Source organism: Schistocerca serialis, chromosome 10, assembly GCF_023864345.2.
Source record: "Schistocerca serialis cubense isolate TAMUIC-IGC-003099 chromosome 10, iqSchSeri2.2, whole genome shotgun sequence".
Taxonomy (NCBI): Eukaryota; Metazoa; Arthropoda; class Insecta; order Orthoptera; family Acrididae; genus Schistocerca; species Schistocerca serialis.
In genome coordinates this window covers 204,769,278-204,780,075 of record NC_064647.1, presented here as the reverse complement: position 1 = coordinate 204,780,075, position 10,798 = coordinate 204,769,278, and positions in this window count along the sequence as shown.

Here is a 10,798-nt window from a genome sequence, read left to right as displayed (position 1 = left end):
CTTCTTCTTGTCAAGTTGTGCCACAAACTTCTCTTCTCCCCAATTTTATTCAGTACCTCCTCATTAGTTATGCGATCTAATCTTCAGCATTCTTCTGTAGCACCATATTTCGAAAGCTTCTATTCTCTTCTTGTCTAAACTATTTATCGTCCACGATTCACTTCCATACATGGCCACACTCCATACAAATACTTTCAGAAACGACTTCCTGACACTTAAATCTATACTCGATGTTAACAAATTTCTCTTCTTCAGAAACTCTTTCCTTGCCATTGACTGTCTACATTTTATATCCTCTCTACTTCGACCATCATCAGTTATTTTGCTCCCCAAATAGCAAAACTCCTTTACTACTTTAAGTGCATCATTTCCTAATCTAATTCCCTCAGCATCACCCGACTTAATTCGACTACATTCCATTATCCTCGTTTTGCTTTTGTTGATGTTCATTTTATACCCTCCTTTCAAGACACTGTCCATTCCGTTCAACCGCTCTTCCAAGTCCTTTGCTGTCTCTGACAGAATTACAATGTCATCGGCGAACCTCAAAGTTTTTATTTCTTCTCCATGGATTTTAATACCTACTCCGAATTTTTCTTTTGTTTCCTTTACTGCTTGATCAATATACAGATTAAAAAACATCGGGGAGAGGCTACAACCCTGTCTCACTCCCTTCCCAACCACTGCTTCCCTTTCATGCCCCTCGACTCTTACACCTGCCATCTGGTTTCTGTACAAATAGTAAATAGCCTTTCGCTCCCCGTATGTTAGCCCTGCCACCTTTAGAATTTGAAAGAGAGTATTCCAGTCAACATTGTCAAAAGCTTTCTCTAAGTCTACAAATGCTAGAAACGTAGGTATGCCTTTCCTTAATCTATTTTCTAAGATAAGTCGTAGGGTCAGTATTAGCTCACGTGTTCCAACATTTCTGCGGAATCCAAACTGATCTTCGCCAAGGTCGGCTTCTACCAGTTTTCCCATTCGTCTGTAAAGAATTCGCGTTAGTATTGGGGGGAATTCGAAGCCAGACACTTCGCTGAAGAAAGTTCTCCACCAGTCAACGAGAATCTGGGCCGTAGACGTGTCTGGTGGCGCGCGCTTGTGTGTGTGTGTGTGTGTGTGTTGGGTCTTATGGGCGCTCAAAGTCGAGGTCATCAGCGCCCTGACATACATTAAAAGAAACAAACGTGGACAAATTTAGTAAAATGGATGCATTCACGTAAAGAAAGCGGGAAAAGATGGTAAATGCTGTATAAGAAAATAACAACGTAAGGAAAACGAGAAAGGAGCGTCAAGGATGCCACAGGAAATTGTCACTGGCTGGCCACTTACGTAAATTATGGGCAAGCCAGTCACCCTGTGAACAAATTAAGACCCTCTCCCTAAAATCTTGGTAAAAACTTTGGACAAGTGACAAAACTTTAACCACATTCGCTTGAGTATTTCCTAAAAGAGATGGCAGATCCGCCGGTAAGTCAGCTGCGGCCCCATGGTCAGAAAATAAAACACAATCCAATAAAACGTGGTGCACAGTGCCCTGGACGTCACAAGTACCCCACATTGGAGGGTCCTCCAGCCGGAGCTACGCCTCGGACGGCGTTGGATTACTAACCTGACTGTCACCTACCATTCGTACCGACAACCAGGAGTGATTGTCTGGCGTTCCATTTCATTTCGTACCATGTTCCCTTTCGTCGTCATCCGCGATACTCTTACAGCACAGCGGTACATTACGTTTATCGTTTATAGAATGTAATCTTCACTCTACAGTGGAGTGTGCGCTGATATGAAACTTCCTAGCCGATTAACACGGTGTGCCGGACCGAAACTCCAACTCGGGACCTTTGCCTTTCGCGGGCAAGTGCTCTACCAACTGAGCTACCCAAGCACGACTCACGCCCCGTCCTCACAGCTTTACTTCTGCCAGTATCTCGTCTCCTACCTTCCAAACTTTACAGGAGCTCTTCTGCGAACCTTGTAGAACTAGCAGTCCTGCAAGAAAGGATACTGCGGAGACATGGCTTAGCCACAGCCTGCAAGAAAGGATATTCCAGAATGAGACACAGTTTTAATCAGCCAGGAAGTTTCATATCAGCGCACACTCCGCTGCAGAGTGAAAATCTCATTCTGGAAACATCCCCCAGGCTGTGGCTAAGCCATGTCTCCGCAATATCCTTTCTTCCAGGACTACTACGTTCTGCAAGGTTCGCAGGAGAGTTTCTGTGAAGTTTGGAAGGTAGGAGACGAGGTACTGGCGGAATTAAAGCTGCGAGGACGAGGCGTGAGTCGTGCTTGGGTAGTTCAGATGGTAGAGCACTTGCCCGCGAAAGGCAAGGGTCTCGAGTTCGAGTCTCAGTCCGGCACAGCGTTTTAATCTGCCTGTAAGTTTCACTCTTGTCATTTCCCGTGGCAACCTTGGAGAGTAGTCTCTGGGATTGGAAAGAGTCAACGATATTCTACGTCTCGTTTTGTCGCCCTTCATGTCAAGCCATCCTGATCTTAGATTTTAGCAAGATAATGCCTTCCCGCACACGGCGAGTGTTTGTACTGCTTGTCTTCATGCTTGACAAAACGTATCTTGGCCTGCAAGGTCTCCAGATCTTCCGCCGATTGAGAACGCCCCGAGCATTATGGGCAGGACTCTCTAACTAGCTCGGGGTTTTGACGACCTGACCCACCAATTGGGCGGCACTTGGTATGGTGTCCCTGAGTAGGCCATCCAATAACTCTGTCGATTTATGCCAAGCCGAATAACTGCTTGCCTAAGTGCCAGAGGTGTTGCGAAACAACACAGATCACTTAAGAAAGGCACGTCTTCCGGTCCAGATGGTATACCAAACAGGTTCCTTTCAGTGTATGCAGACAGAATGGCGCCTTTCATAGCAATCATATACAACCGCTCACTTGACGAAAGGTCTGTTCCTAAAGACTGGAAAGTAGCACAGGGCACACCAATATTCAAGAAAGGAAATAGGAGTAACCCATTGAATTACAGACCCATATCACTGACCTCAATTTGCAGTAGGGTTTTGGAGCATATACTGTACTCGAACATTATGAATCACCTTGAAGAAAATGACTTATTGATACATAACCAACACGGATTCAGAAAATATCGTTCTTTTGCAATGCAGCTAACTCTTTATTCTCATGAAGTAATGAGTGCTGTCGACAAGGGATCTCAGATCGATTCCATATTCCTAGATTTCCAGAAGGCTTTTGATACCGTTCCTCACAAGCGACTATTAATCAAATTGCGTGAATATGGAGTATCGTTTCAGTTGTGTGACTGGATTCGTGATTTCCTCTCAGAGAGGTCACAATTCGCAGTTATAGACGATAAATCATCGAGTAGAACGGAAGTGATATCTGGCGTTCTGCAAGGTAGTGTCGTAGGCCCTCGGCTGTTCCTGATTTACGTAAATGATCTAGGTGATAATCTGAGCAGCCCCTTTAGATTGTTTGCAGATGACGCTGTAATTTACCGTCTAGTAAAATTATCAGACGATCAATTCCAATTACAAAATTATCTAGAGAGAATTTTTGTATGGTGCGAAAAGTGGCAATTGGCACTAAACAAAGAAAAGTGCGAGGTCATCCACATGCGTACTAAAAGCAATCTGATAAATTTTGGGTATACGATAAATCGCACAAATCTAAGGGCTGTCAATTCGACTAAATACCTAGGAATTACAATTAAGAGCAACTTAAATTGGAAAGATCACATAGGTAATATAGTGGGGAAGGCGAAACAAAGACTGCGCTTTGTTGGCAGAATACTTAGAAGATGCAACAAACCCACTAAAGAGACAGCCTACATTACACTTGTCCGTCCTCTGCTGGAATATTGCTGCGCGGTATGGGATCCTTACCAGCTAGAATTGACGGAGGACATCGAAAAAGTGCAAAGAAAGGCAGCTTGTTTCGTGTTATCGTGCAATAGGGGTTAGAGCGTCACTGATATGATACGCAAGTTAGGGTGGCAAGTCACTGAAACAAAGGAAGTTTTCTTTGCGGCGAGATCTGTTTACGAAATTTCAATCACCAACTTTCTCTTCCGAATGCGAAAATATTTTTTTGACACCTACCTACGTAGGGAGAAATGATCATCATAATAAAATAAGCTCGAACGGAAAGATTTAGGCGATCCTTTTTCCCACGCGTCATTCTAGGTTGGAATGGTAGAGAAGTAGTATGAAAATGATTCGATGAACCCTCTGCAAGGCAATTAAGTGTGCACTGCAGAGTAACCATGTAGATGTAGAAACGCGTTACCGACTTGTTGAGTTTGAAAAGCTCTTTCTTCTGAATAATCATCAATTTTTTTTTTTTTTTTTGAAATTTTAATCACTTCCTTGTCTGTACATGTGCATTACATCCACTGGTTTCCTCCCCATTCGCATAATTCCTTCTTGAAGCGTCGTGTTTTGTTTTTTTGAGTATATTAAGATAGGTGGGAGAAGTAAGCATGAAATGCTGTTCCACCTTGCGTGCAAGATATACAGCAACTGATCAAATTATCAAATGGCTCTGAGCACTATGGGACTCAACATTTGAGGTCATCAGTCCCCTAGAACTTAGAACTACTTAAACCTAACTAACCTAAGGACATCACACACATCCATGCCCGAGGCAGGATTCGAACCTGCGACCGTAGCGGTCGCGCTGTTCCAGACTGAAGCGCCTAGAACCGCTCGGCCACCAGCGGCCGGCGATCAAATTATCCGTACACTTATTATTCAACCTTAATTCATGGTATGCCCACCCTTCCCTTTTATGACATTTTGATCTCTGCTGGAGACACTTTCAATGAGGTGTCACAATATCTGCAGACGACTGGTAGCCCATTCTTCCGTAAGAGCAGAAACCAGCGAAGGTTGGACACTAAGGCCAGGATTTCATCCCAAAGCTGATCCATTGGGGTCAAGTCGACACTCTGGACAAATCAGTCCGCTTCAGCATTGTATTTATCCACAAACCATTGCATCACAGATGCTACTGTATCACAGGGTACACTGTCGCGCTGTTAGAACAACCATTATCTGTGAACTGTCCCTATGCTGTATGCGTAACACAATTCTATAAAACGTGTTAATATCCTCCGCTTGTTGCGATATAGTTAGTTAGTCTTAAGCGCAGTAAGGGGATCTTAACCACGACAAACAGCCCCATACCTAACACCACCTCCTCCAAACTTCACTGTTGCCACTACACATGGTGGTAGGTAATGTTCTCCAGACATTTAGGAAACCCAGACCCTTCCATCGGATTGTCACAGGGTATAACGTGATCCATCGTTCGCTTCCAGTGACACACTGTCCAATGCCGTTGTTCTTTAGACCGCCTCAAGCGTCGTTTAGTACTGACTACACACATGTGTGGCCTATGAGGAGCTGCTCCACCGTCGTACCCCATTCACTTCAACTCCTGGCTTACAGCCAGTGTGGTGGCTGGACTGCTTTGTAACTTACGAGTGTGTCCTTCCGATAACTTCATGTGATTTTTGCAGCCACCGTCCACAATGTTCAGTGGTCCCTGGCTGACAGTATATGAGGTCTGTCTGGTTTTGGTTTAGCTGATGTTGTTCCTTCGGATTTCATCTTCACAGTCACAGCACCACAGACTTTGGTAGCTTTTGAAGGGTTGAAATGACCCTCTTGTATGTTATACATGTGACATCTAATGGTTAGTACAAGTCCAAAGCCAATGAGCTCGCCTTACTCACACGTTCTCCTCTAATTGCTTCTCTGCCGACCTTGTTAAGAAGACTTTAGGATGGTATTTGTTTACAGTGCAGTCTTTCATGGAAATGAAACCTGGACGACAAACAGTCCAGAAGAGAAGAAAACAGAAGCTTTCGACAAGCGATGATACAAAAGAGTGCCGAAGATTAGAAGGATAGATCAAGTAACTTATGGGGAGATATTAAAACAAAGTGAGGAAAAAAGAAAAATGTCGAAATTTCGCTAAAAGAGGGGATAGGTTAACAGCACACATCCTGAGGAACCAAAGAATCATTGTCAAAGGAGATAAGTGTGGGGCGTACAAGTGGTGGAGCAAGTGTAAGGAATGAATACAGTAAGCAGGTTCTTATGGAGTGGGATGAAACGTTACAGATTAGTTAGGATAGCATAACTAACAGATCGATACCAAAATTCACAGTTCGTTGAGGACAATTCATCGCCCAGATTCCAGTTTACAAGATAATTATAATATCAGAACCAGTAATCTCTACTTTCTGGATGATTCAGAATGTAAACGACTGTGAAATAACAACATATCAAACCTATTAAATTCATTCATCTCAGGAACATCTGAAATAAACTGTTATATTCCGCTTTATTTAAAATATAATGAAATAGTATTATACCATATCGCTCATTTTCCTTTTACTGGCCAAAATACTTGAAGCAGTGTGTGGAACAACATGAGGTCTGCTGTTATCAATGTTTGCAACTAGTGTATGTAACAAGATTTACTGTCAAAATAATTATGAGACTTTGTGAAATAATGAAATTAATACACATAAATAAATCGTCAAAAGATACTTTTTGTGTAAGAAAAAAGAAAACAGAATTACTGTTAATGCTGGCAAAAGCTATAGTCAAATGTACATCGAAAACTTTGTAGGAACATTGTGCTTAATTTTGTTATTGTGCAATTAATGAAATTGGCAAGATCAAAGTTCGCTCTCCATGTTAGATCTAACTTCAGGTGATGACATTGTGTTCTGGCTGATTTGTACATAAGAAACATATAATAGCAGTTGTTGACATTCCTGCACGTGTGTCAGAATAATCTGATGAGATATATTGTATTGTAAATGTAATATCCAAACATTGCTATATAAACAATGAAGTAATTGTTTGAAAGTGCGTATAGCGATGTGAGTTAGAGAGGTGATGGTTGGTTGATTTGGGATATAAAGGGACCAAACTATGGGGTCATCAGTCCCTTTTCTCCTGACGCAAACAAGGCTCAACGTAAAGCGACACCCCAATTAAGTGGGGTAAGTAAATGGGGTAAAGGGAATGGGGAACCGCACCGAAAGAGAAAACTAAAGAAACGAACAAAAAAGGGGGAAAACATACACCACAAGAAAAAGTAGAGGAAGGTATTAAAACCGTAGAGCAGATGGTCTGGGCTGGCTGACCATTAGAATAGAAGAGGATGAGCCAGCCACTCTGCAACATACTAAAATGTCCACTCCAAAAAGACAAGGCGAGATGAACACACATAGGGCAAACTAAGTCTGCTGTTGAGGCATTGTCGCCCAACAACGTAGGTTGGGTGCTGGGAACGTTAAAAGTCCGCCGCAGAAGGGCTGAAAATATGCAGTCCAACGAGATGTGGATGACAGTCATGGGGGAGCCACAGCGACACCGAGGTGGGTCCTCGCGAAGGAGGAGGTAACCATGTGTCAGCCACATAGGGCCGATGTGGACAACAGATTCTCTGTGAGTGGATCACATGGATGACTGCCACACATTTGTTGTCTCCTTGATAACACGCAGTTTGTTTGGTGTACTGAGGGTGCGCCATTCAATATCCCAGATCGTGAAAACTTTGCTGCAGTATACTGATAGCAAATCGGTCTCCGGCAGGCCGATCTCCAGAGTTGGTTTACTGGTAGCCTGTTTGGCCAGACAGTCAGCAAGTTCATTGACAGGTATCTCGACATGTCCTGGGGTCCAAATGAAGGTCACTGTTGGTTTACTGGTAGCCTGTTTGGCCAGGCAGTCAGCAAGTTCATTGACAGGTATCTCGACATGTCCTGGGGTCCACATGAAGGTCACTGAACGTACACTCTTATCAAAGGCATAGACTCAGAGATGGTCATTACCACTAATCCATCGGTGTAGACTATTTCTGAGGCCTGGAATCCACTGAGAAGAGAGATAAATTGCCGGTGGAGGACGTCAGGTGCAACGGAGCCTTTTTGACCTTCCGATAGGTCCAGCAGAAGCCGTGGCCGAGGTATGGACCATGGAGGTGGTGAAACTGTGGAGTCGTTTCATAGACGCTCGTCTCACTGAATTCTGTACATCCTATTCTGTCCACCACCTGATTGCGGTTTAATTTATTAACTCTCCGAGATAGACTGAGCAATCAAACTGAGGCTTATTAAATGACATTATCTTTGATTTTTTTGTGTACCATAGGAAATCATGACCTGTATTTATTACGTTTTTCCCTTCAACCTACCCTGTGTGTGCGTGAATGAGACTGAATGAGTGTTTTTACGAGTGGTTTCTGGTTTCTTTTGTGGGGGACGCTGAGCTGGTTGTCGTCTGCTAGGAGCAGGTGATGTTTGCTTCTCGTTTGGATGGTAACACAGGATGACCAACTTAGGATACCAGAGGTTTACCCCTTTTAGTCTGGGGTTGATTTGCCTCTCAGGTTGGTGGCGGAAGCCTGCGCCTCTGGTAGCTTCCGTTGCACCGGTAGTTAGGCGATGCTCGGTGGAGAAAGGACACACTGGAGCTAGCGGTGGGTGAGTACAGTTCGTAGCTCCTAGAGAGGTTTTCTGCTAACAGGAAGTAAGTAGAATTAGAACTTCCCTATGTTAAATTCATGGAATATTTAAGTACTTCAGCTTAACTGAAGCGTGTGTAGTTATGTATTTTCGGAATGTGGCATAATTATTTTGTTAAAAAATCGACGATGATGGTGGTTGAAATTAAAAGTGTGGAAGTTGCTTTGTCCCTTTCGGACAGTCCTGGGTATGTAGATGGAATGATTGAATTATTGTGATCCACTTCCATTTTGTGTCTTTTTCCTTTTTAATTGTGCGATTCTACAATTTTCTGCGAATTATTTAGTTAAACTTTTTTATTCAGGCACCAGTCATGTGTATTCATAGGATGTGCATCAAATTCAGTAATGAAATAAATCTGCTACGTAAAAGATAAACTCTACGTCCTTTAGCTTTCTCATTGATTCCAGTTTTTAAATTAATTTTCTATTCCCTGATTTTTTAAGTTAATCTGCTTGCTTGTGATGAACAAAAATGGGAAGAAAAGTGAACGGTGCACTGTCTCAAAATTAAGAAATTATCACATTTAATTAAACAAGCTCATTGATATGCGACATCAACGCTGTTCATCTTGTTACTTTCTTTGAAAAAAATTGCATTCTTATAGTTAAAATCTTAATTTAATTACACTGATAATTTGCAGTTCGGTCTTTTCTTAATTGTTAGGAAGGGCTTGGGCTGGTGGCGACCCTGTAATTTTTAAATTTATGATTGTCCTTGTGAGCTGGCTTAACCAGAAACTGCGCACAAGGGTTACATCTCCATTATTCTTGGTACGTAACGTATGTCGAGCCTTGGCTAGGATCCGTTTACAGCTCTACATACATACTTTACAGTGTACAGAAGTGGACTCGCAGGAAAGGTGGTAAGGGGAAAATGTGGAGTTCATTAAGAAGCGACTGGACACGAATGGCGAGGGGATTCCCAGTGCTAGGTTGCCGTTGCGGGAGATGGATCGCTGTGTTAGGGAAAAGGAGATGTTAATTTGCATGGCGAGGCGAACTATCAATGTAGGGTGTTAATTTGCAAGCAATAGTCGCTGCCGGACCAGCAGTGGAATAACGCCAGTTTCAACAAGGAGGGTGTTCAGGAGGCTCCCGTCTCGAGCTGAACTCCACGGTGGTGGATGGAGTCCAGCAGACACAGTGCAGAGGGCGATGCTCATCCAGGCTCCAGTACTCAATACGGGACTGTATGAGGGCTTCCTACAACTGCAGCGGTGTAGGACAATCAGCACCCCAGTTGGTGTGGCTCAGGCATCGAATAAGGTGCCTCCAGCACTTGTCCTTAAGCTGACAAAGATAGGGAAGCCAAGTTAAGCGCGCGTCGAATTTTTTTTTTTTTTTTTGGTCATCAGTCTACTGACTGGTTTGATGCGGCCCTGTGCTAACCTCTTCATCTCAGAGTAGCACTTGCAACCTTCGTCCTCAATTATTTGTTTGACGTATTTCAATCTCTGTCTTTCTCTACAGTTTTTGCCCTCTACAGCTCCCTCTAGTACCATGGAAGTCATTCCCTCATGTCTTAGCAGATGTCCTATCATCCTGTCCCTTCTCCTTATCAGTGTTTTCCACATATTCCTTTCCTCTCCGATTCTGCGTACAACCTCCTCATTCCTTACCTTACCAGTCCACCTACTTTTCAACATTCGTCTATAGCACCACATCTCAAATGCTTCGATTCTCTTCTGTTCCGGTTTTCCCACAGTCCATGTTTCACTACCATACAATGCCGTACTCCAGACGTACATCCTCAGAAATTTCTTCCTCAAATTAAGGCCGGTATTTGATATTAGTAGACTTCTCTTGGCCAGAAATGCCTTTTTTGCCACAGCGAGTCTGCTTTTGATGTCCTCCTTGCTCCGTCCGTTATTGGTTATTTTACTGCCTAGGTAGCAGAATTCCTTAACTTCATTGACTTCGTGACCATCAATCCTGATGTTAAGTTTGTCGCTGTTCTCATTTCTACTACTACTCATTACCTTCGTCTTTCTCCGATTTACTCTCAAACCATACTGTGTACTCATTAGACTGTTCATTCCGTTCAGCAGATTTAATTCTTCTTCACTTTCACTCAGGATAGCAATGTCATCAGCGAATCGTATCATTGATATTCTTTCACCTTGTATTCTAATACCACTCCTGAACCTTTCCTTTATTTACATCATAGCTTCCTCGATGTACAGATTGAAGAGTAGGGGCGAAAGGCTACAGCCTTGTCTTACACCCTTCTTAATACGAGCACTTCGTTCTTGATCGTCCA